Here is a 27,546-nt window from a genome sequence, read left to right as displayed (position 1 = left end):
ACAACCAGCAAACCAAGCATTTCCAAGGGTTTTAATAAGGAAGAAAGATGTTATCAAATCAACAGACAGACTAGAATAGAGCAAATCCAAGCCTGAGGATGTCTGAGTTTGCTGCTGCACAGAGGGTGCTGACCCATGAGATCCAGAGAAACTGCAATCCGCAGTCAACAGCTGCAAGGACCAGCAGATGTCCATGGAAAATCACTGTGAAAATAATGCACTGGTTATCTCTGAAACATCCAAGCCTATATGCCCCACACCTCCACCTATTTATAAGGATTCATTGCATATTGTATTTGACCCCAGAAAGTAAAGCTAAAAGGACTGTTTTCTAAACAAATTCCAGCCATTAAATCCAGCAGGTCTCTAATGTAGGTTGGAATCTCCAGAGAGAAATAGAGCATGAAGCAAATTGAGACATTGTAAAGAATATGAACAAGACCAAAAAAGTAAGGACAAAAAGAACACAGCTGTTCTGCGAGTCACTGTCCATGAGAAAACAGTATTGATAAATGGGAGTGGCCTTTCAGCACTCTTCCAATGACACACAAATAAAGATGTCTGTGATGGCACCATTTGGGTGTCACCGTTGGGGTCCACAGCTTGGGTCCACAGTTCCAGATGCCCGTTGAGGGAGAGGCCTTGCCCACCACTATCCACATTAGACTCAGATTAATGGAAATACTGGACACAGGGGTTTTCTCCTTATTTTGTTATTCCAAGTAGACAAAAGAAAGTCAATACAAATAGTGTATGAGGATGCTAAAAGGTAGGTCAGAGAGTGATATAAACTTCTGGTCTCAAAATCCTCACCAGAGGAAGCTCAGTTATGGATGATCTTTTGAATGAGGTTCACATCTGACCTCCAGTATTTTTCAACATCCCCTTTCAGGAACAGCCTTATATATGAGTGTTTGTACTCATTTTGTAAATATGCTGGTCTTATATACTGAGTGTCATTTCATATGGTTCAGGTGCATGTCACAAAAACTCATTTGTGCCAATAGCTGTAATGATTGCAGCATATTAAAGTACACAGAGAAATAAAAAATTTATCACCTTCATGCTGCCTAAGTAAATATACTTCATTGTGAGTTTATTCCTACTGTTCTCAGTACTGAAAAACAGGATCTGATTAGTTATCTTGACAGATATAAGAATCATGTTACTAGTCCTTCAGATCAGTGATGGAACTGATCCCATTGGCCTGTGCAGCAATGGGAAACAGATGAAAACCTCACCACGCTCTATCCAGTCACTGATGTGAAACACAGAATCAATAGGCAGCAGGTAAATTTAGAGCATGAAAGAGAAAATGCAAGTGAGTGAATGGGACAATTGACCTCAGAAAAAATATTTATTCAACAAAAATCATATTTTTTTCTAATCAGTATTCACAGATAGATTTTAAATTACAATGTATCCTTATCAAAAACTACAGTGTGATGAAACTGAATAAAGAGTATGAAGTCTTGTAAATTAAAAGTATTGATGTGTAATATATTTTCAAAGTAATTAATGGGTCAAATAGGAGAACTGATTTAAACACAGTAAAATAATCAAGAGATGGAAACTATGAGTACGCATATTGGGCGTGAAAGCTAGAAAATAAAGTATTTGTCTATGAGTAGCACAGAAGAAGATGAAAGAAAAGAACGATGGAAATTATCATTATCATCCTCACCACAATCACTGTCATCATCATCATCACCACCATCACCACCACCACCATCACCATCATCACCATCACCACCACTACCACCACCACCATCACCATCATCATCATCACCACCACCCATCACCACCACCATCATCACCACCATCATCATCACCACCATCACCACCACCACCACCATCACCATCATCACCACCATCATCATCAACACTATCATCACCACCACCACAATCATCTCCATTATCACCGTCATTATCACCACAACCACCATCATCATCTCTACCACCACCACCATGATCATAACCGTCATGATCATCATCATCATCATATTATGGCCACATAGAAAGAAGCACACTGAGCTTTTCACGTGAAAGCCCATGACAGGAGAGAATAAAAAATGAAAAATGGTTCACATATGCTGATAAAATCTCAAATTTATAAGACTAATAAAAAAGAACGTAATTGTGTGAGGGATAGAAAAATAGAAGTGTACATTTAAATGAATGAGAATCAAATAAAAACCCTAGAAAGACACCTGTATTGTGTAGGTATTGATTCGTATTGGAGGAGGTACTGCTGTGCCTCTTCTGCGAGAGTATAAAAGGAAGGAGGAAGAGGGATTATGGAATTTAAAGTATAATTGTCTGTCCATGTAAAATCAAATGCAACTGGACCCATGCTGAAAAATTCTACCATCAGAGTTCTCCAAACCCTCCAGTTGTTATATTCCCAAACTCTGATGATTCTTGGTTTTACTTGTTTCTATGTTTGTTGTTTGATTGTTTGATCTTGTAGTTATAAAATCTGTCTTGTCAGGAACACGGAGAATAAATAATGAGTTGACGACATCTACAATACTACTTTTTTTTTTTTTTTAGATGGAGTCTTGCTCTGTCGACCAGGCTGGAATGCATGATCTCAGCTCACTGCAAGTTCCACCTCCTGGGTTCCCACTATTCTCCTGCCTCAGCCTCCCCAGTAGCTGGGACCACAGGCACCCACCACCATGCCCAGCTAACTTTTTGTATTTTTAGTAGAGACACAGTTTCACCGTGTTAGCCAGGATGGTCTCAATCTCCTGACCTCGTGATCCACCCGACTCAGCCTCCCAAAGTGCTGGGATTACAAGCATGAGTCACCACACTCAGCCTCTGCAGGAAAATATTTTTAAAATTATCAGATAAAATGGCAGAAAGTTGGTAAAGAAATTATATTTAAAATGAGAAAAATAATAAAGACAAATCTGAAAACAATGTAAGTAAAAATATTTATAAATTGGATGGACGAGTAAATGGTTGTAGTTTCATTACAAAGCAAGCCCTTTAAGTAAATTTCAGGTGAAATGAGGCATCTGTGATGGTTAATACTGAGTGTCACCTGGATTGCATTGAAGAATGCAAAGTATTGATTCTAGGTGTGTCTGTGAGTGTGTTGTCAAAGGAGATTAACATTTGAGTCAGTGGGCTGAGAAAGACACACCCACCCTTAATCTGGGTGGGCACCATCTAATCAGCTGCCAGTGTGGCCAGGATACAAAGCAGGCAGAAAAACATGAAAAGGCTAGACTGGCTTAGCCACCCAGCCTACATCTTTCTCCTGTGCTGGATGCTTCCTGTCCTCAAACATCCAAACGTCAGACTTTAAGTTCTTCAGCATTGAAACTCGGACTGGCTTCCTTGCTCCTAAGCTTGCAGATGGTCTATTGTAGGACTTTGTGATCATGTGAGTCAATACTACTTCATAAACTTCCCTTTATATATATATATATATGTATAACCTATTAGTTCTGTCCCTCTAGAGAACCTTGATTAATACAGGTTTTGGTGCCAGGACTGGTTCTGGAGAAACAGAATATTAAGGATGGAGTTCTTTCATTGGTTTTGGGGTTTCTGGAGTTGCTGCTTAATATGATTAGATCCAAAAATGCCAAGGACTCTACTTCTAATAGTGTGGAGAACACTGATAGTCCTTGGCATGAACTGTTTAGAGAGTTATGCAAAATAAATGCATTCGACACTCCTGATTCATAACTATTGAGAGACAAAAAGTTTAGTGACCCTATACATAATACCTTTGACTATGTATGGAGAACCAAGGAACATAATGAAGTTTGTTGGTTGCTCCTAAGTTCACTGGACAAAATGATGAAAGAAAAGATGAACTCAGGGATTCAAACTCCCAGTTTCAGAAGTGGATACTGAGCCTCAAATCTGCTAAGATTGCCTTAAGTGAGAGTCTTATTTTCTGTAAAGAAAGAGCTGAAATTGTGGAAAAACAGACACAAGCTCTTATCATGCAAGTGGCTGACCTGCGATGAAAGGTTCATGCACTGTCTTGCCAAGTGTCTACTGTTAAAGTCAGGACATTGATTAGAAAAGAATGGGATCTTGCAACTCAGAATGGGGTGTGGGAGGACCCTGATGAAGCTGGGAACACTGAGCTTATAAACTCTGATTAAATTTTTTTGACAGAAGAAACAGCTTCCCCATTCCCAGTAGTGGCAACATCCCCTCCCCAACCCATGCTCCCATCAGTCTTTCCACCTTTGTCTGAGGAGATAAACCCTACACTACCTCAGGCAACAGTGATGGCCTCCCCTGAGGCAGTTGCTGGGGAAGATAACATTGATTCTCCTCAGAAGCCACCCTAATACCCCTGTTTGTTTCTACACCTATAACTAGACTAAAGTGCCTGTGGGCCCCTAGAGGTGAGGTTAAGAGTATGACCCATGAGGAGTTGCACTACACTTGCAAAGAACTGCTTGAGTTTTCCAATTTATATAAGCAGAAATCTGGAGAAGAGGCATGGGAATGGATATTAAGGGTATGGGATAATTGTGGAAGGAACATAGAGTAGGATCAGGCTAAATTTTTTGATTTGGGCCCACTAAGTAGGGATTCTGCATTTAGTGTTGCAGCTGAGGGAGTTAAGAAATGTTCTAATAGTTTAGTTGCTTGGTTAGCTGAAATATAGATTGAAAGATGGCCCACTGTGAGTGAGTTGGAGATGGCTGATCTCCCTTGGTTTAATGTAGAGAAAGGGATCCAAAGGCCTAGGGAGACTGGGATGGTGGAGTGGATTAGTCCCTTTAGACCTACTCATTACAGCTGGGAGGGACCAGAAGATATATCCTTGACCAATTCTTTGAAAAATAGATTTGTGAGGGCAGCACCTGCATCTTTGAAGAGCCCTGTAATTACTCTTCTCTGTATGTCAACTCTAACAGTGGGAATTGCAGTCACTCAACTATGAAATTTAAATACAATGGGAATAATTGGATCCCAAGGTGGCAGGGGCCAAGTGGCAGCACTCAACTGCCAAAGGAAAGGTGGACACAGTTACCATAATGAACAGCAGAGGTAAAGCAGCAATCAGAATAGTCTGACTCATGTAGAGCTCTGGCATTGGCTAATTAATCACAGTGTTCCTAGAAGTGAATCTGATAGGAAGCCTACTGCATTCCTACCTAATTTATATAAGCAGATAACTTCCAAGTCAAATGGATGAAAGATTGATTTGAATTATAAAAACAGAGAATCACGCCCCCTCAGACAATTTCCAGACTTGAGCTAGTTTACATACCCAGAACCCCTTGAATGAAGGGGGACTGGGTCCTCTTGAGGAAGGACCTCACTACTTTACCAACAATTTATGCAGTGAATCTTTCTCCCATCCTTCCCCAAGGAGATCTCCAGCCTTTTACCAGGGTTAGTGTTCACTGGAAACAGGGAAATGTTCAGACATATCAGGGGCTAATGGACATTGGCTCTGAGCTGATGTTGATTCCAGGGGACCCAAAATGTCATTGTGTTCTTCCAGTTAACATAGGGGCTTATGGAGGTCAGGTAATTAGTGAAGTTTTAGCCCAGGTCTGACTTACAGTGGGTCTCATGGATCTCTGAACTCATCCTGTAGTCATTTCCACAGTGCCAGAATGCATAATTGGTGTAGACATACTTAGCAGCTGGCAGAACCCCCACATTGGCTCACTGACTGGTAGGGTGAGGGTTATTATAGTGAGAAAGGCCAAATGGAAGCCATTAGAGCTGCCTCTACCTAGAAAAATAGTAAATCTAAACCATTATTGCATTCCTGGAGGGATTGCAGAGATTAGTGCCACCATCAAGGACTTGAAAGATGAAGGGGTGATGATTCCCACCACATTCCTATTCAATTCTCCTATTTGGCCTATGCAGAAGACAGATGGATCTTGGAGAATAACAGTAGATTATTGTAAGCTTATCCAAGTGGTGACTCCAATTGCAGCCACTGTACCAGATGTGGTTTCATTGCTTGAGCAAATTAACACATCTCCTGGTACCTGATATGCAGCCATTGACTTGGCAAATGCCTTTTTCTCCATTCCGGTCCATAAGGCCCACCAGAAGTAATTTGCATTCAGCTGGCGAGGCCAGTAATATACCTTTACTGTCTTACCTCAGGGGTATATCAACTCTCTGATTTTGTGTCATAATCTTCCTCAGAGAGATCTTAATTGGTTTTCACTTCCACAAGAAATCACACTGGTCCATTACATTGATGACATTATGCTGATTGGATCCAGTGAGCACGAAGTAGCAAGCACACTGGAATTATTGGAAACACATTTGTGTCCCAGAGGATGGGAAATAAATCTGACTAAAATTCAGGGACCTTCTACCTCAGTAAAATTTCTAGGGATTCAGTGGTGTGGGGATATTCCTTCTAAGGTGAAGGATAAGTTGCTGCATTTAGCTCCTCCTACAACCAAGAAAGACGTACAACACCTAGTGAACCTATTTGGATTTTGGAGGCAACACATTCCTCACTTGGGTGTGTTACTCCAGCCCACTCATTGAGTGACCAGTTTTGAGTGGGGTCCAGAACAGGAGAAGGCTCTGCAACATGTCCAGGCTGCCGTGGAAGCTGCTCTGCCACTTAGGCCATATGATCTGGCAGATCCAATGATGCTTGAAGTGTCAGTGGCAGATAGGGATGATATTGGAGCTTTTTACTGACTCCCATAGGTGAGTCACAGCAGAAGCCTCTAGGAGTCTGGAGCAAGGTCCTGCCATCTTCTTTAGATAACTGCTCTCCTTTTGAAAGACAGCTGTTGGTCTGTTACTGGGCTTTGGTGGAAACTGAATGTTTGACAATGTGTCATCAAGCCACCATGTGACCTGAACTGTCTATCAGGATCTGGGTGCTTTCTGACCCATCTAGTCATAAAGTAGGTCATGCAGAGCAGCATTCCATCATCAAATAGAAGTGGTATATACATGATTGGACTTGAGCAAGTCCTGAAGGCACAAGTAAGTTACATGAGGAAGTGGCTCAAATGCCCATGGTCTCTACTCCTACCACCCTGCCTTCTCTCCCCCAGCCTGCACCGTTGGTCTCATGGGGAGTTCCCCGTGATTAGTTGAGAGGGGAACAGAAGATTAGGTGCTGGTTCACAGATGGTTCTGCAGGATATGCAGGCACTACTTGAAAGCGGACAGCTGCAGCACTATGCCTTTCTTGGACATCCCTGAAGGACAGTAATGAAGAGAAATCTTCCCAGTGGACAGAAGGTTGAGCAGTGCACCTGGTTTTCCCCTTTGCATGGGAGGAGAAATGGCCAGATGTGTGATTATATAATGATTTATGGACTGTAGCCAGTGGTTTGGCTGGATGGTAAGGCACTTGGAAGAAGCATGATTGGAAAATTGGTGACAAAGAAATTTGGAAAAGAGGTATGCGGATGAACCTCTCTGAGTGGCCAAAAACTGTAAAGATATTTGTATCCCATGTGAGTGCTCACCAACTGGTGACCTCAGCAGAGGAGGATTTTAATAATCAAGTGGATAGGATGACTTGTTCTATGGACACCACTCAGCCTCTTTCCCCACACACTTTCATGATTGTCCAATGGGTCATGAACAAAGTGGCCATGGTGGCAGGGATGGAAGTTACGCATGGGCTCAGGAACATGGACTTCCACTCATCAAGGCTGACCTGGCTATGGCCACTGCTGAGTGTCCAATTTGCCAGCAGCAGAGAACACTGAGCCCTCAATATGGCACCATTCCTTGGGGGTAATCAGCCAGTTTCTTGGTGGCAGGTTGATTATATTGGACCTCTTCCATAAGGGAAAGTGCAGTGGTTTATCCTCACTGGAATAGATACTTACTGTGGATATGGATTTGCCTATCCTGCACACATGCTTCTGTCAAGACTACCATCCATGGACTCACAGAATGCCTTATCCACTGTCATGGTATTCCACACAGCATTACCTCTGACCAAGGAATCACTTTACAACTAAAGAAGTGTGACAGTGGGGTTCTGCTCATAGAATTCACTGGTCTTACCATGTTCCTCATCATCCTCAAGCGGCTGGATTGATAGAATGGTGGAATGGCCTTTTGAAGTCACATTTATGGTGCCAACTTGGTGACAATACTTTGCAGGGCTGGGGCAAAATTCTCCAGAAATCTGTGTATGCTCTGAATTAGCATCCAATATATGGTATTGTTTCTCTCACAGCCAGAATTCACAGGTCTAGGAATCAAGGGGTGGAAATGGAAGTGGCACCATTCACTGTCCCCCCTAGTTATCCGCTAGCAAAATTTTTGCTTCCTGTGTCTGCAACATTATGTTCTGCTGGCCCAGAGGGAGGAAGGCGGCCACCAGTAGACACAACAATGGTTTCATTAAACTGGAAGTTAAGATTGCCACCTGGACACTTTGGGCTCCTCCTACCTTTAAGTCAACAGGCTAAGAAGGGAGTTACAGTGTTTGCTGGTGGGATTGACCCACACTATCAAGATGAAATAGTCTACTACTCCACAACAGGGGTAAGGAAAAGTATGCATGGAATACAGGAGATCCATTAGGGCATCTCTTAGTATTACCATGCCCTGTGATTAAGGTCAATGGGAACCTACAATAACCCAATCTATGTGGGACTACAAATGGTCCAGACCCTTCAGGAATGAAGGTTTAGGTCACTCCACCAGGAAAAAAACCACAATCTGATGAGGTGCTTGCTGAAGCCAAAAGGAATACAGAATGAGTAGCAGAAGAAGGTAGTCATCAATACCAGCTATGATAACGTGACCAGTTGCAGAAATAAGGACAGTAATTGTTATGAGCATTTCCTCTTTCTTTCATTAAAAGCATGTTTGTGCATGTATACACTTGTACTAAGAACACATCTTCATTTTATTTTCTTTTTCCTTTATCATGTGACGTAGGATTTATTGATTTCATATCAGCACTTAAGTATTGTTAACTTTATGTAATAGTATTTGGGTTGGGGATTAGTGCATTTCCATTTGTAAGAAGGATAGTTGTATTACGTCAGGTGTAATTACGACCTCATTATTGTCTTTAGTTGAAGATTATGTATAATCTCAGGAGATGTGTATGGGTTCAATCTAACAAGGGGTGGACTTGGGATGGTTAATACTGAGTGTCAACTTGATTGAATTGAAGCATGCAAATTATTGATCATGGTTGTGTCTGTGACGGTGTTGCCAAAGGAGATTCATATTCGAATCAGTGGGCTGGGAAAGCAGACCTACCCTTAATCTGGGTGGGCACCATCTAATCAGCTGCCAGTGTGGGCAGGATATAAAGCAGGAAGAAAAACATGAAAAGGCTAGACTGGCTTAGCCTCCCAGCCTATATCTTTCTCCCATGCTAGATACTTCCTGCCCTCAAACATCCACTCATCGAACACCAAGTTCTTCAGCTTTGGAACTCAGACTGTTTTCCTTGGTCCTCAGCTTGGAGACAGCCTACTGTGGGATCTTGTGATCAGGTGAGTTAGTACTCACATGAGTATTAGTATAGTAAAAAAAAAAAAAAAAATATATATATATATATATATATATGGAGAGAGAGTTTATTGAGTAGTATTATATATATTTTATATATTTTTTATTCAATACATATATTGAATTTATTGAGTAGTAGCATATACATAAATATATATAAATATAAATATATATATATATTTTTCTATTTGTTCTGTCCCCCTGGAGATCCCTAATATGCCATCTAATGACAGAATAAATGATGAATTCTTTTTCAGATTCTTGTAATTCTTGACACAATAGATATCTTTGATAGTAAATTTTAAACTGATGAACATAGTAAGTGAGTATTATCCAAAGATGAGGTTAACCCTGATTTTTCTGGCAATTTGCCTGCTCTCTTGATTGCTTTGTGCTGGAGAGTGGATGTTTCAGATATAATAGCTGAAGTCACGAGTATATGAGAGTAACTTGGTGCCTAATCTATTCAGCTCTTACCATACATAGCTTTAAACATTTTGGATTAGCTGTACTCGATTTAGGAAATGATTCATTTGTGTACTGAACATGTGTCTGAATCACCATTATAGGTAGCATATACCCTTAGGTAAGCAAATTTTCTAAGCTAATAATCAATTTAGCTTGTTGAGTAAGCAGGTCTTCCAGCAGATTTAACTAGGGAAGAAAAGCATCCTATTCAGTGGATAGCACATATTTATTTTGGCCAGTGTCTGTAATCACATAGTTCTTCTATCATGATTAGATTTAAAAACTATTGTCACCACAGGGAATTTTTATTGATTAAGTCTGTCATTTTATAATTTCAATTAAAACGTATAGCTGTGCTGCCTGACAAAAATGAACTGTATTAAGCAGTAAGGTAAAGGCCTTGGATTGGGATTATGGAGATGCTGATTTTTAGTTTGGGATCTTCCCTTTGTTAGCTTTTCACAATCCCTTCAAAGATGTTCAAATATCAGCACCAATAATTCCTTAACTATGAATCTTCAATGAATTTGAATATCATTATTGAATATGCCTAAAGATTTTATAACTGTAGATCTTTAATACATTTGAATAATCATTATTAAAAATGAAATTTTCCCTTTGCTGAATTATAAAAACCAAATATATTTTTAACCTAGTTTTTACACATGTAGAGAGCACGTTCTTCTTAATTAGGCAATGTCTTTACAATCAGGATTAACTCTACAGAAAATTGTGAAATAAACATCAGCAATGGCCAAAAAGCCATCATTGTCCTTATACTTTACTTTCATTCACACACACTTTCATGATGGTGCTCAAGTAACCTTGTGATGTTCTATGATCTCTTAATCAACACCTGTGGATAGGAAGAAGAAATTTATGTCAGTCTATGCACTTTGGTATGAATCATTTTGCTAAGGCATTATTGCCCTAAGACTTATCCATTTAATTTTAGTGATGGGATGAGTAGCTTTATTCGCTAACAGAATTTTTAGGCAGCTATAATAAAGCCAGATGTTTTGATGAGGAGAAAAGTGAGACTCAGAGTCCTTATTCTGAACACATACACTTACACCATTAAATTCTCGTGCTGTTCTTAAATGAGTAGAGTAAATAAACTGTTGTTGCAGAAAACAACCAGATATTGAAGAAGCTTGGAAGCTATGCCTTATCTTAGTGATCACAAACTCCCAATAGATTTGGAAAGACATTACATCATGCACAATTCCTGTCTCTGACTCAGCAAGACATTATAGTACCTGATTGGAAAATAATGCTTTTTTAGATGTACAAGGATATTCAGAATACAATTTATTATAGTATTAGAAAGAAATCTATAGTACAAGCTTAGAACTGTGGAAGCGCGAGCCTTGTTATAGATTTGTATAGTCTATTGGTGATTCTCTTTTTTACCGATTACCAAAGGTATCTTTAAATAATTTTCTCTTCAGAAATTCATATTCTGAAAAATCTGGAAACATATTTTCTAATAAGCATATCTTTGCAACTGAAAATACTCTTATTTAAAGGTTATTAAGAAAATACATTTTGAGTTGGACCAGTTCTTTATGAGACAGCCAGTGTTACAACATGAGCTGAAATGTTTCTAGTGCAGAGTGAAATATCCATTTTCTATGAGTGTATCTGAAGATCTCTGGCATCCCCAGAGCTGGGTTTCATAGGCCCAGTGGAAGTGGAAAAATGGAGGCCAGAGAGAATTTATCACAAGGGGCCTCAGTAAGAGGTGTCAGAATGGAAGCTGTTCCACTTCTCCATAGAACAGCTACAGTAAAAATGCAAACTCTCCATTCCTTCAGCTTTGCATGAATTTACGCATAATCTCTTATGTGCATGTTACACTTCCAAATTAAGAAGAAATGACAAACTATCCTATTTATGTTATACTATGTTACCGGTATTATATTTATTATCATACATAGTTATAGTTGACCCTCGAACAATGCAGGAGTTAGGGGCACTGTCTTTTTGCAAAGTCAAGCGTTGTATAACTTTTGACTCCCCCAAAAAAGTTACTATGAATAGCCTGCTGTTGATTGTAAGCCTTACTGATAACATAAGCAGTTGATTAACACATATTTTGTGTATTAAATACTGTATTCTTAGAATAAAGTAAGCTAGAGAAAAAGCTCCACCTCTGGGGACAGGGCATAGCTAAACAAAAAGCAGCAGAAACCTCTGCAGATGTAAATGTCCCTGTCTGACAGCTTCGAAGAGAGCAGTGGTTCTCCCAGCATAGAGGTTGAGATCTGAGAACGGACAGACGGCCTGCTCAAGTGGGACCCAGACCCCTGAATAGCCTAACTGGGAGACATTCCCCACTAGGTGCAGACCGACACCTCACACCTCACGTAGCTGGGAACACCTCTGAGACGAAGCTTCCAGAGCAAGAATCAGACAGCAACACTCGCTGTTCAGCAATATTCTATCTTCTGTAGCCTCCGCTGCTGATACCCAGGCAAACAGAGTCTGGAGTGGAACTCAAGCAAAATCCAACAGACCTGCAGCTGAGGGTCCTGATGATTAGAAGGAAAATTAACAAACATAAAGGACACCCACACCAAAACCCCATCAGTATGTCACCGTCATCAAAGACCAAAGGCAAATAAAACCACAAAGATGGGGAAAAAGCAGTGCAGAAAAGCTAGAAATTCAAAAAATCAGAGTACATCTCCCCCTCCAAAGGAACAAAGCTCATCACCAGCAATGGAACAAAGCTGAACGGAGAATGACTTTGACGAGTTGAGAGAAGAAGGCTTCAGTCAATCAAACTTCTCAGAGCTAAAGGAGAAACTACGTATATACCCAGCGCAAAGAAACTAAAAACCTTGAAAAAAGAATGGAAGAATGGATAATTAGAATAATCAATGCAGAGAAGACCATAAACGAACTGATAGAAATGAAAACCATGACACAAGAACTACGTGACAAATGCATAGGCTTCAGTAACTGACTCATCAGCTGGAAGAAAGAGTATCAGTGATTGAAGATCAAATGAATGAATTGAAGTGAGAAGAGAAGTGTAGAGAAAAAAGAGTAAAAAGAAATGAACGAAGTCCCCAAGAAATATGGGATTATGTGAAAAGACCAAATCTACATCTGATTGGTGTGCCTGAAAGAGACAGGGAAAATGGAACCAAGTTGGAAAATACTCTTCAGGATATCATCCAGGAGAACTTCCTCAACCTAGTAAGGCAGGCCATCATTCAAATTCAGGAAATACAGAGAAAGCCAGAAAGATACTCCTCAAGAAGAACAACTCTAAGACACATAATTGTCAGATTCACCAAATTTGAAATGAAGGAAAAATTGTTAAGGGCAGCCAGAGAGAAAGGTCAGGTTACCCACAAAGGGAAACCCATTAGACTAACAGCAGATATCTCGGCAGAAACTCTCCAAGCCAGAAGGAGAGGGCCAATATTCAACATTTTTAAAGAAAGAATTTTCAACCAGAATTTCATATCCAGCCAAACTAAGTTTCATAAGTGAAGGAGAAATAAAATCCTTTACAGACAAGCAAATGCTTACAGATTTTTGTCATCACCAGTCCTGCCCTACAAGAGATCCTGAAGGAAGCACTAAACATGGAAAGGAACAACCGGTACCAGCCATTGCAAAAACATGCCAAAATGTAAAGACCATAGATGCTAGGAAGAAACTGCATCAACTAACGAGCAAAATAACCAGCTAATATCATAATGACAGGATCAAGATCACACAAAACAATGTTAACCTTAAATGTAAATGGACTAAATGGTTCAATTAAAAGACACAGACTGGCAAATTGGATAGAGTCAAGACCCATCAGTTTGCTGTATTCAGGAGACCTATCTCACATGCAGAGACACACATAGGCTCAAAATAAAGGGATGAAGGAAGATCTACCAAGCAAATGGAAAACAAAACAAACAAACAAACAAACAAAAAGCAGGGGTTGCAATCCTAGTCTCTGATAAAACAGAGTTTAAGCCATCAAAATCAAAAGAGACAAAGAAGGCTATTACATAATGGTAAAGGGATCAATTCATCAGGAAGAGTTAACTATCCTAAGTATATATGCACCCAATACAGGAGCACCCAGATTCATAAAGCAAGTCCTTAGAGACTTACAAAGAGACTTAGACTCCCACAAAATAATAATGGGAGACTTTAACACCCCACTGTCAACATTAGATCAACGAGACAGAAAGTTAACAAGGATATCCAGGAATTGAACTCAACTCTGCACCAAGTGGACCTAATAGACATCTATAGAACTCTCCACCCCGAATCAACAGAATATGCATTCTTCTCAGTATCACATCACACTTATTCCAAAATTGACCACATAGTTGGAAGTAAAGCACCCCTCAGCAAATGTAAAAAAATAGAAATTATAACAAACTGTCTCTCAGGCCACAGTGCAATCAAACTAGAACTCAGGGCTAAGAAACTCAATCAAAACTGCTCAACTACATGGAAACTGAACAACCTGCTCCTGAATGACTACTGGGTACATAACGAAATGAAGGCAAAAATAAAGATGTTCTTTGAAACCAATGAGAACAAAGATACAACATACCAGAATCTCTGGGACACATTTAAAGCAGTGTGTAGAGGGAAATTTATAGCACTAAATGCCCACAAGAGAAAGCAGGAAAGATCTAAAATCGAGACCCTAACATCACAATTAAAAGAACTAGAGAAGCAAGAGCAAACACATTCAAAAGCTAGAAGAAGGCAGGAAATAACTAAGATCAGAGCAGAACTGAAGGAGACAGAGACAGAAAAACCCTCCAAAAAATCAATGAATCCAGGAGCTGGTTTTTTTTTTTGAAAAGATCAACAAAATTGATAGACTGCTAGCAAGACTAATAAAGAAGAAAAGAGGGAAGAATCAAATAGATGCAATAAAAAATGGTAAAGGGGATATCACCACCAATCCCACAGAAATACAAACTACTATCAGAGAATAGTATAAACACCTCTACGCAAATAAACTAGAACACCTGGAAGAAATGGATAATTTCCTGGACACTTACACTCTCCCAAGAGTAAACCAGGAAGAAGTTGAATCCCTGAATATACCAACAGCAGGCTCTGAAATTGAGGCAATAATTAATAGCCTACCAACCAAAAAAAGTCCAGGACCAGACGGATTCACAGCCGAATTCTAACAGAGGTACAAGGAGGAACTGGTACCATTCCTTCTGAAACTATTCCAATCAATAGAAAAAGAAGAAATCCTCCCTAACACATTTATGAGGCCAGCATCATCCTGACACCAAAGCCTGGCAGAGACACAACAAAAAAAGAGAATTTTAGACCAATATCCCTGATGAACATCGATGCAAAAATCCTCAATAAAATACTGGCAAACCGAATCCAGCAGCACATCAAAAAGCTTACCCACCATGAGGAAGTAGGCTTCATCCCTGAGATGCAAGGCTGGTTCAACATATGCAAATCAATAAACGTAATCCAGCATAAAAACAGAACCAAAGACAAGAACCACATGATTATCTCAATAGATGCAGAAAAGGCCTTTGACAAAATTCAACAACCCTTCATCCTAAGAACTCTCAATAAATTTGGTATTGATGGAACGTATCTCAAAATAGTAAGAGCAATTTATGACAAATCCACAGCCAATATCACACTGAATGGACAAAAACTGGAAGCATTCCCTTTGAAAACTGGCACAAGACAGCGATATGCTCTCTCACCACTCCTATTAAACATAGTGTTGGAAGTTCTAGCTAGGGCAATCAGGCAAGAGAAAGAAATAAAGGGTATTCAGTTAGGAAAAGAAGAAGTCAAATTGTCCCTGTTTGCAGATGACATGATTTTATATTTGGAAAACCCCATTGTCTCAGCCCAAAATCTCCTTAAGCTGATAAGCAACCTCAGCAAAGTCTCAGGATACAAAATCAGTGTGTAAAAATCACAAACATTCTTATACACAAGTAACAGACAAACAGAGGGCCAAATCATGAATGAACTCACATTCACAATAGCTTCAAAGAGAATAAAATACTTAGGAATCCAACTTACAAGGCATGTAAAGGACCTCTTCAAGGAGAACTACAAACTACTGCTCAGTGAAATAAAAGAGGACACAAACAAATGGAAGAACATACCATGCTCATGGATAGGAAGAATCTATATCGTGAAAATGGCCATACTGCCCAAGGTAATTTATAGATTCCATGCCATCCCCATTAAGCTACCAATGACTTTCTTCACTGAATTGGGAAAAACTGCTTTGAAGTCCATATGGAACCAAAAAAGAGCCCGCATTGCCAAGACAATCCTAAGCCAAAAGAACAAAGCTGGAGACTTCATGCTACCTGACTTCAGACTATACTACAAAGCTACAGTAACCAAAACAGCATGGTACTGGTACCAAAACAGAGATATAGACCAACGGAACAGAACAGAGACCTCAGAAATAATACCACACATCTACAGCCATCTGATCTTTGACAAACCTGAGAAAAACAAGAAATGGGGAAAGGATTCCCTATTTAACAAATGGTGCTGGGAAAATTGGCTAGCCATAAGTAGAGAGCTAAAACTGAATCCTTTCCTAACTCCTTATATGAAAATTAATTCAAGATGGATTGGAGACTTAAATGTTAGACCTAAAACCATAAAAACCCTAGAAGAAAACCTAGGCAATACCATTCAGGACATACGCATGGACAAAGACTTCATGTCTAAAACACCGAAAGCAATGGCAACAGAAGCCAAAATTGACAAATGGGATCTAATTAAACTAAAGAGTTTCTGCACAGCAAAAGAGACTACCATCAGAATGAACAGGCAACCTATAGAATGGGAGAAAAGTTTTGCAATCTACTCATCTGACAAAAGGCTAATATCCAGAACCTACAAAGAACTCAAACAAATTTACAAGAAAAAAACAAACAACCCCATCAAAAAGTGAGCAAAGGATATGAACAGACACTTCTCAAAAGAAGACATTCATGCAGCCAACAGACACATGTAGAAATGCTCACCATCACTCATCATCAGAGAAATGCAAATCAAAACCACAATGAGATACCACCTCACTCCAGTTAGAATGTCAATCATTAAAAAGTCAGGAAACAACAGGTGCTGGAGAGGATGTGGAGAAAGAGGAACACTTTTACACTGTTGGTGGGTCTGTAAACTAGTTCAACCATTGTGGAAAACAGTGTGGCGATTCCTCAAGGATCTAGAACTAGAAATACCATTTGACCCAGCCATCCAATTACTGAGTATATACCCAATGGATTATAAATCGTGCTACTATAAAGACATGCACACGTATGTTTATTGCAGCACTATTCACAATAGCAAAGACTTGGAATCAACCCAAATGTCCATTAGTGACAGCCTGGATTCAGAAAATGTGACATATACACCATGGAATACTATGCAGCCATAAAAAAGGATGAGTTTGTGTCCTTTGTAGGGACAACGATGCAGCTGGAAACCATCATTCTCAGTAAACTATTGCAAGAACAGAAAACCAAACACCACATGTTCTCACTCATAGGTGGGTATTGAACAATGAGATCACTTGGACACAGGAAGGGGAACATCACACATCAGGGCCTATTGTGGGGAGGGGGGAGGAGGGAGGGATAGCATTAGGAGATATACCTAATGTAAATGATGAGTTAATGGGTACAGCACACCAACATGGCACATGTATACATATGTAACAAACCTGCACGTTGTGCACATGTGCCCTAGAACTTAATGTATAATAATAATAATAAAAATCATAAGGAACAGAAAATACATTTACTAGTCATCAAGTGAAAGTCGATCGTGAGAAAGGCCTTGTCTTCATGTTGAGTGGGCTGAGGAGGAGGAGGCAGAGGAGGAGTTGGTCTTGCTGTCTCAGTGGTGGCAGAAGGGGAGGAAACCTGCACAAAAGTGAGCCCCAGTAGTTCAAGCCTCTGCTGTTCTAGGGTCAACTGCATAAACCAGTATTATGTTATTATAATAACCAATTCCTATTAGGTGAGTTGAAAATTTTTAAAGTTTTCTTAAATTGTAATTATAAAACTTACACATGCTCCATTCACCTATGTTCCGAGTTTTCGCCCCTCTATAATTCTCCAGAATAGGTAATGTTTGGAAAAGAAAGAAGAAAAGATGGAGAGCTAGTTGGACAGGTAGTTAAGCATGTGGATAAATAAAGAGATATTAAATGGATAGCTAGCTATATGAAGATACAAAGTTGGATAGATAGATAAGGTGTTCATATGTAGCATATATAATAATGATTATTGCAAACTTCATAAAATTCAGAACTGAGTGATTGCAAGAAAAAGTTTGGATATATCATCAATTTACTTTTTCATTTAACAAGATATTTACTGCTCATTTACTTTTTTTTTTTTTTTTAAGACAGAGTCTCACACTGTTGCCCAGGCTGGAGTCCAGTGGCACCATCATAGCTCACTGTAGCCTCGACCTCCCAAGCTCAAGGGATCCTCCTGCCTCAGCTTCCTGAGTAGCTGGAATTTATAAGTGTGCACCATCACACCTGGCTACTTTTTAAAATTATTGTAGAGATGAGGTGGGATCTCTGTATATTGTATAGTCTGGTCTCAAACTCTTAGGCTTGAGTGATCCTTTTGCCTCAGCCTCTCAAAATGCACCCCTTTATTTTGAAAGGATAATTTCACTGGGTATAGAATTAGACGTTGATGGGTGATTTTTCTTTCAATACCTAATATATCCCACTCTCTTCTTGCCTGTTAGGTTCCTGATTAGATGTCTGCTGAAATTGTTACCCATTTTCCTCTATAGATAGGTGTTCATTTTACGTTTCCTTCTTTTAACATGTTCCCATTATCTTGTTTTCTGCAGTTGAAATATGTCTGTGTGTGCGTGCATGTGTGCATGCATGAGTGTGTGTGTGTGTGTGTGTGTGTGTTGGTATTTATTCTTCTTGGAGTTCTCTGAGCTTCTGAGCTTCCTGGATCTCTGATTTGGTGTCTGTAATTATTTTTGGAATATTCTGGAATATTATTACTTTCAAGTATTTTTCCTGCTCCGACTTGCCTTCTGTGTTTCGGTTACACAAGTGATAAACTTTGGAATGGCTCGCTGGTTCTTGAATGCTATGTGTTTGCTTGGTCTTTCTTTGTTTATCTCTTTGCATTTCAGTGTGGGGACATTCTGCTGACATAGCTTCAAGTTTGATAATTTTTTTTCCTTCAGCTACTCCATTCTACTGAGGATCCCATGACAGACTCCCTTCATTTTTTTGCAGTGTTTTTAATTATTCACGTTGCCTTTTGATCCTTTGTTAGTTTCTATCTCTATTTCTATTATTCATCTGTCCCTGTGTACTGTCTACTGTTTCTGTGAGAGCCCTTCAGCTATTAATTCTAATTATTTTAAATATTGTTTGCTCCTTCCAGCATCCATGTCATATCTCAGTCTGGTTCTGATCACTGCATTGTCTCCTCCATGTTTTCCTTGGTGTTTGACACACCTCTTTGTTGTTATTGTTGTTGTTGTTGTTGTTGTTGTTGTTGTTGTTGTTAGCCAGATATGTTTTACTAGATAAGAGGAACTCAGGTAAATGATCTTTAGTGTGACAATTCATGTTATTACATCTGGAAGTTGGGCAATGCTTAAAGTTTGCTGTAGGTATGGGTGCTGGGGGCTTAACATTCTCTAATGATCGGGTTTTTTGTTTGTTTCTGTTTCTGTTTGGTGTGCTTATTGGCTCCCCCTCTCCCAGGGTGAGTGTCTTGCAGCTCCTTCAGTTGTCCTCTATGGTAGTTCCATTGGAGTCCTGGTGGTGTGGCAGGAAGGTGGGGGAGAGAGAGCATCTGTAATCCTCTAATTAAATCTCGGTGTTGGCGACAGCCTGTGTCTTGGGCCTGTGACCTCCCAGCTGTGTGTCTGCGGATGTAGCTTCCTTATTCTCACCTTATTCTCACCCCTCCTCCCTTCTTGGCTGCAGCATTCCCCGTCTACATCCCTGAAGTCTGCTCCCTGTTGACTGTTCTATCGTCAGGTGATACGGAAGTGAGAGGGAGATAGTGGGACAGAACACCCTTCCCCCAACTGGGAAAAGATTCTGGCAGTTTTTTCTAGGCAAATTAAGCCTCCATTAAGGAGAAGGGTCTGGGCATATTTTACAATGATTCCTCTCACCCTCCTCTGCCAGAGACATAAAGATAGCTTTCTCATATAATCACTGTGAAAACCCGGTGAGGTTCCTGGAGGTGAAGACTTTCCATTTCCACATTTCTCAACCTCTAGCTAGTTCACATTCATTTTCAGCAATTTATCAAAATTGACATTTAAGTTTTTCTACCAGCGTGTGCTCCAGCAGCCTCTACCCCAGGGCTGCAGCTCTCCACTGTGTCTCTCTGGGTACACCTGTCTCTCCAGATTTTGGGGTGGCGTTTTGCTTTGCATCTCAGTTCTCTATTGAGTTCAAGAAAAGTCATTGCTTTTCAGGTTGTCCTACTTTTGCATGTAAGGATAGGAGTGAGACCCCAAGCTTTTTCCATATACAAATGAAAACCCGAGTCTCTATTGCCCTTGCAAGGAGGGAATGCCCCTCCCTGCCAGACCCTGAGCCCTGCAGCGAAGACTTCTGGCTCCCACTCCTTTTGAGCTGGCAGGATTGCACCAGAAGATACCACATGCCCTTTCTGTTGGTTTCTATTTCCTCTCTCTTATCCATTTAATTTTTTAGAATTGACTTATTCTATCTGAATAGTATTAATGACATCACTTTTTCCTAATGCTGCAATGTTTAGATGTTCCGCTACTATATTCTGGGTAGAACACTTGTTACTAAACTTCCTGTGCAACTTTTCAACTTTAATATTTCTATTCAAAGACCATGAGGCTTTGGATGGCTGCAATGTTTCAAAATATTTCCTGGATTTTAGACTTTTAATGACTTCTTTAAGTTTACAGAACAAGATTGATGAAACTTTTTATGGGTGAGCTGTTTGAATCTTTTCCTGATGTTGATTTTTAATAGTTTCATTGATTTGTACACGTTTTGAAAAGACCCATGGTATGTGGAGCATATGGGAGGAAGCTTCGGTTACATGTTTGTCTATTAATAAGGATGTGTATGTATGTCTGGAAATCGGGCTATCATGCTACAGGATACTGAGAATGCAGGAGACACAGGGCTCAAGGTGGAACTTCCAGGCAGAAGGGCAGTGAAGACACAAAAACCCAGCCTCTCAGCACCCCATAAAGACATCTTTTTGGGCTTCAGTGTGGCTGGAAGCTCTCTGCTCCAAGAGGAAGGCATCAGTACCCTGTTGATCTTTTTTTTGATGGTGTAGCTGTGATGGTCACATTGCACAGTCAGAATGCTTAGTGACAGACGATCTGGACTTATGTACACCAATCACTGGTAAAGTCATGTGACTAGTTCATAAAATCCATGGAGCATACGAGGAAGTTGCAGCCCTATAGGCCAGGGGGAGGATGCCTGCATGAGGCTCCATTCAAGCACACCTCCGCCCAATGGGGCAAAGGCAATCTCTGTATCTAGCTGCAAAGCAAACCAACCACGGCGAGTCCTGATTCTGTCTGCTTCTCCTTACAAGTGGAACTTTGTCCTTCTTTCTGAGGCTCACCCTGTTTCACCTCCTGAACCTTGGTGGGAAATCAGGTCTCACTTCCCAGCCTTCCTTGCAGCTGGCTCCTCAGTCCTTGAGACCACACACTCGACTTCACATTGGAGCTGGTGATACCTGCACAGGAACAACCCAGAGCCCTCTCCTTTGTGGTGGTTGGTGGCCACCGTTGGTGGTGTGGGAGGAGGCGGTAGGGGCTTCAAGGACAGAGAGCATCCCAGGGCAGCAGAGTTGTGCTGGGGGCAGCAGCTGGATGCAGTGTCGTGGCAAGGGAAGTACAGTGGCATCTCCTCCAAAGGGCAGTGGTGTCCTCCATACATCAACTTAGTGACATTACTGGGGGCATTGCCGCTGCTTGAGTAGCCTCCAACCTGGTGCATCTTTACAATGGTTGACACAACTGTGCAATGATGAAAGAGATTCTACATGGAGCCAGTAATGAAAAAAGATTTTCCTGAGCTCACACATTATGGCAAGGAAGGACTGGAACCCTAGTCGACACACTCTTAACCATTTATGCTTCATTTTCATCTGCAGTCTTATTTTTAGTAATAGCAGGGTTTTTATTTTCTCCCCACTTCTTTCAGCATTTTAGCCATTTTTCAGTGCTTGGTTTGCTCTCAGCATGGGTAAGAAAGAGCTCCTGAAGAACGTCAACCCGTTGGAAATATTAAACAAATAAAACATTTTGCACCAAGCATACACTGAGATAGCTATATTTTGTTCTTCATGAAGTTATAGAATAAAATGAAGATAAATAGCATGGAGGTTATAATATATATTAAACCACTAAAATATCTCATCTCATAATTCATCATCAGCAAAACAGAATGTTGACTTTTGATCTTAATTTAAAATAGGAATTTCTTTTACACATTTTTATTAAAGGAAAGATAGTGCAGATAAAAATAATTCAATTTCTTATAGAAAAAGTGTTTCACAAATCTTAGATTAGAATTAGAGCTTATGTGTTGAAATCAAATTATTCTATAGAAGGCTGAAAACAATAGCTTAGCTATTTCAATTAATTTAATGTCACGAAAAGCGCAAATTTTCTTTAAAAAGCTTATCAGAGAAGTTCCAACTAACAAAGAGAGGATAAGATGACATTTCTTGGTCTGTTAGTAGTTAGCCTCAGAACTTCTCTATGATATGAGCACCATAATTTGATCATTTAGAACACTGCTTCACCCCTGAGGCCTCTTTCACAGCCATTGTAGGGAGTATCCTTGCGAAAAACAGAGCACAAATTTAGGTAGAGGCATTTGTGAAATACATGAGGAGAGTGGTGCGGGGAGGGGTGTTTCCCATTAGAAATCCCCATGCTAGGAGGTGGTGAGGGGAGACACCAGGGGTGGGCTTCCATGCAACCTCATTATTAGCATTCTCACTGGTTGAGCATCAGGGGCATGGCAGGGCTCCAGCTTAAGCAATGGGCTGCATCCTAGCAATGCAGCCAGGCTTCTGCAGGGCACCAGAAAGGACCTCCACCCATGACGTAGGCAGAAAATGAACAGCTGTGGGGAATCCACAGGGTTTGGCGGGCAAATCCAGTGTCTGCTTTAATATCTATTTCCTGGTAAATGTAATGAGAGAAGAATAATCTTGAAATGTATGAAACAAAATCCTGCAGAAGAAAGCGAGGAGAGTGATTTTTCTCATGGCTGAAAAGAAAAGCGCGTCTCTGAGAACACTGTAAAGCAAGGCATCATAAAGTAATTTCAGCAAGCTATTTGACTTCCTTAACAGAACAGAAGAAGGCATGGCCCCTTGGAATAAGACCTCAAAACGCTAAGAAGAGAATAAGTTTGGATGAAAGGAAAGCATAGTACAATGAATGAAAATCAGACAGGAGGCAGGACTGAAAGATCAGGTTAAAGAGGTCTGGGTTAAAATAGCATAGGTTACATGGAAGCAGAGACGTTAATGAGCAAGATGAAAATCTCACTGGAGATGGAATACATAAATATTGGATGTGTAAAATGTTAACACTTGAATAGATCCCAAACTTGAATTCCTCTAAGAAAACAAGGGACAATTAAAACCATCGAAAATGATGACAGACAAGCTGACATATAGATATTGAAGCCTCAAGCAGAGACCCACATCAACAATGTATTTATGGAAATAAAGCTTGGATGATTACAGTAAAAGCAAAAAAAAAAAAAAAAAAAAAAAGAATACATTGGAGTATAACTCATGGAGACTGAGGGAAAAGAAAACCTTAGTCACGTTCTAAAATATTTCAAAGTATAATTTTGATTTTCTATCTTTGCTTACAGAACCTTTGAAAGTGTTTTAATGTATTATTTAAAATTTATGGTATTTTCAAGTTTTTATGGCATTAGAGAAATTTTTCTACAAATCAAATTTTTAAAATTTTATTTAATTTCATTTTTACTTAAAAATAAATCGATGCTGAAGAAATGATTCATGCTGCTCTCTGGCAGCCAGTGCTTTGCTTTTTCCAGGCAGCTTGTGACTTCAGGTGGGGACCTGTGACCAGCCTTCACTAAGAAAATGGGAGATGGAACCAGAAAGAGCCACGGTCCACGTTGCCACATCCCAGCTGTCCTGTCTCAGAAACCATGAGGTAAGCGTCTGCTGCTGATGCACACTGCAAGCCTTACTCGCATGAGGAGAGTAAACTGTCTTTGTGCTAAGCCACATAGATTCTAGTCTTCTTGCCATGACATAACTTAGCCTGACTAATATGTGTGTTTAGTGCAGAACCCCTAAAAAAAAAACAAAATCTTCAAGGAAAAATCTATAATCCCATCTCCCAGCAATAAGCTTCCTAAATACTTTGGTGTATTTCTTTAATTATCTTTATTTGCATATACATACATATTAGCTATGAATTAAAATCTGGTAACTGCCTTTTTGTTTGTTCATAAGTATTCTCCAGCTCCACGATTTTAATATCTGTCTAGCCTCTCATCACATAGGTATAAATCACTTAGCTTAAGCAAAGAGTTTCTTTGGGTTGGTTTTTAACGCTTCAATGTTGGTTTCAAAGTTTCTCTAGAAAACCAATTCTGCTGCACTGTGAAGGGCTCTGAGTACTGTGTGTTCTGTCTTAGAAACAGACAGGGCTGCTCTTTCACGCACCTGTGTGCCACAGCCACCTTTCTGGGCTGCTGACTGCCTGGATTTTAGCTTGAGCTGTAATGGCCCATCCTGATGCTTTTGTTGTCAGGGTCATTTTGTTCCTTCCACTGACACTCCTCAGGCTCACTTTTGAGCCATGTTCTCATTCCCTTTTAGTGCAACACGTAGGCCTTTTGGTTCTTCTCCACCAAATACCAAATGCAAGGGTAGCTTGTGGTTACTCTCACAGTCTCTATTTTTGCTCCTCTGAGTTATTGCGGGGAAATGTGATGAGATCCCTCCCCACAGTCTCAGACAGGATGCCCTATAAGTACCCCTCTGATTCCGTATTTCCCTTAAGATGATCCAGCCCAGAGAGGGCATTTGTCCTTGCTGTCACCTTGCTGGCTGACCCTGCCTCCGTCTGCCTCCCTGTCCTTCCTCCCATCTCTCCTGTAATCTCCTGGGTCTCTTTCCAGGCCTGCCCCTTTTCCTTCCCTCTTCCCTGAGGTTGTACCAGCAGGTGGGATGTGCGGAGAAAAGAAGGGGCTTATTAATAAGTCAGGAGAATATATATTTTATTCATTGCACATAAAATCTTATACAAATAACATAATGACAAGTTTTGTAAATATTTTTAGAGTGTCTTTTGTTTTCCTTCAGTTTTCTCTGCAGGGAGTTCCAGGTGCCCAGACTAGTTTCTTCAAATACGTATCTCTGATTATTGTTTTCCCAACCCTCATTGAGTGTAATACACTTTCCCAAGTCTCCTCTTGGTTGATGCTAAGAAACACATACTCTGGTGAATTCTAATAATTTTATGTTGCTTCAGCATTGATTTTGATTGCAGGTTTGACTTTCTTATACCGGAAGCAGGGCTCTATCACCTATGACACAGATTCCAGCTCTACACTACACCCACAGGGCTCAAACGGTGCTCACAGATAAACACTTAGAGGCATCTCTCCTGTCTAGCAGACTGGGCACCCCAATTTCCCAAAGCTTCCCTTAATGGGACCATTTGGGAATTTGCTCATGAACTTAAAGTGATCCACATCCTTTTCCCTTGTGTACACTGCTATTTGCCTTGTGATCTCTCTTTCTCTGTCTCTCTTTCTCTCTCTGCCTGACTCTCCATTCCTGCCTCCCCTGTCCTGGGGACAAAGGACTGCCCTCCCCACTCACAGTGCCCTCCTGGCCCAGGGCCTCTTAGTAAAATCTGTAACCATGTTTCCTATTGTGGTGGTGTATTGAATTTCCACCTTCCATTTGAAGGGGATGCACCAGGCCAAGGGTTCCCCCGGGAAGGGGAGAACACAAGGTCAGTCTCCCAGTGCATAGGAAAGGCCAGGCAGGCTTACTCAGGACCCAGGTCAGACAAAACCACAAGGGTGCCTCCAAGTCTAAACAAGTTTCTTGTGTGAGAGATCCCCTGGTCGTGGGTGGGACCACCAGACTTTAGGCTGTCCACCAGGTAAAAGAAGTACCCTATGAAGGCACCACGTAAATTCCCACATTCAGCTCCTGTGCATTTGTTAGGGCAAGATTGCTAGCTGCTTTGATACTAAAACTCCAATTTAGCTGGGGGCTATTAAAACCCACCCTTTCCTCACAATCATTAAGTGTTTTATAGCCCATCACTTTAGAGATTGAGTTTGAGTGGATGTACCAGTCAAAAACATGGGAAAAGATTTATTGTGTGATCTTCATTGTTTTTGGCTTGTTTCTATCTGTTCTCATTTCCCTGATAAGAGATAGAAACTGCTGTTTATCCCAAGAGGAATTTCTTAACATCCTGTCCTTTGAGTTCAATTTCAGATCTCATAAAGATCTGAAGATAAAATCAAAGTTGAGAAATAGGTGAATAGTATTTTCTTCTTCCTCAAATGTAATTAGTGATGACACACTCAGTAATATACAGTTTACTGGTATTGAGCCTCCTTCTGGATATCTTATCTTTGGAAATTTTTCTTGCAATACTTTCTACTGAGTTTAAAAGTAAAGATGGGTCACTGTGCTTGCCTCCCACTTATGGGAATCAGGTGGCAACATTGTTTAAGCTTAATGGCACAATTATTTAAACTTAGAAGTAGAATGAGCACAGTGTGCCTTATACCTTCCCAATAACTGCTAAGATCTAATGGTCCCCAAGAGAGACAAGTGAATCCACCCCTGCCCAGGCTAAGAGGGTTCCCGTGCCTTTTCATGCTCCTGAACAAATGAAAACCTTCAAGTTTGATTTCCAATAAAATTTGAAAATATAAAGTTGCATACATTTTCAACTTATTAGATCCTGGATAATTTTCTAGTATATTTGTGCATAAGCACTTATTTCTATAATTATTTTATTTTAAACATACATAATAGGCCGGGTACGGTGGCTCACGCCTGTAATCCCAACACTTTGGGAGGCTGAGGCAGGAGGATCACGAGGTCAGGAGATCGAGACCATCCTGGCTAGCACGGTGAAACCCCATCTCTACTAAAAATACAAAAAATTAGCCAGGGGGAGTGGTGGACGCCTGTAGTCCCAGCTACTCAGGATGCTGAGGCAGGAGAATGGCGTGAACTCGGGAGGCGTGAACTCGGGAGGGAGAGCTTGCAGTGAGCTGAGATCACGCCACTGCACTCCAGCCTGGGCTACAGAGCGAGACTCTGTCTCAAAAAAAAAAACAAAAAACAAAAAACAAAAGAAATACATATATATGTATGTAATAAAACCCAGGGATTTGGGGAAAGGGTGATCTACACAATGATGATTAGTTCTTATTTTAAAATGTGTGTTAGGGCTATTTCCAAATATGCTTTAAAAACACCAAACTCGAGCCAAAGATGTAAGGAAAGTCTTATTAGTCTGCATTTGTTTCTTGCTGAGGCTGAT

Source organism: Piliocolobus tephrosceles, chromosome 8 (genome assembly GCF_002776525.5).
Source record: "Piliocolobus tephrosceles isolate RC106 chromosome 8, ASM277652v3, whole genome shotgun sequence".
NCBI classification, from domain to species: Eukaryota; Metazoa; Chordata; class Mammalia; order Primates; family Cercopithecidae; genus Piliocolobus; species Piliocolobus tephrosceles.
The sequence above is the reverse complement of the archived record's forward strand: the minus strand, read 5'-3'. Positions refer to the sequence as shown.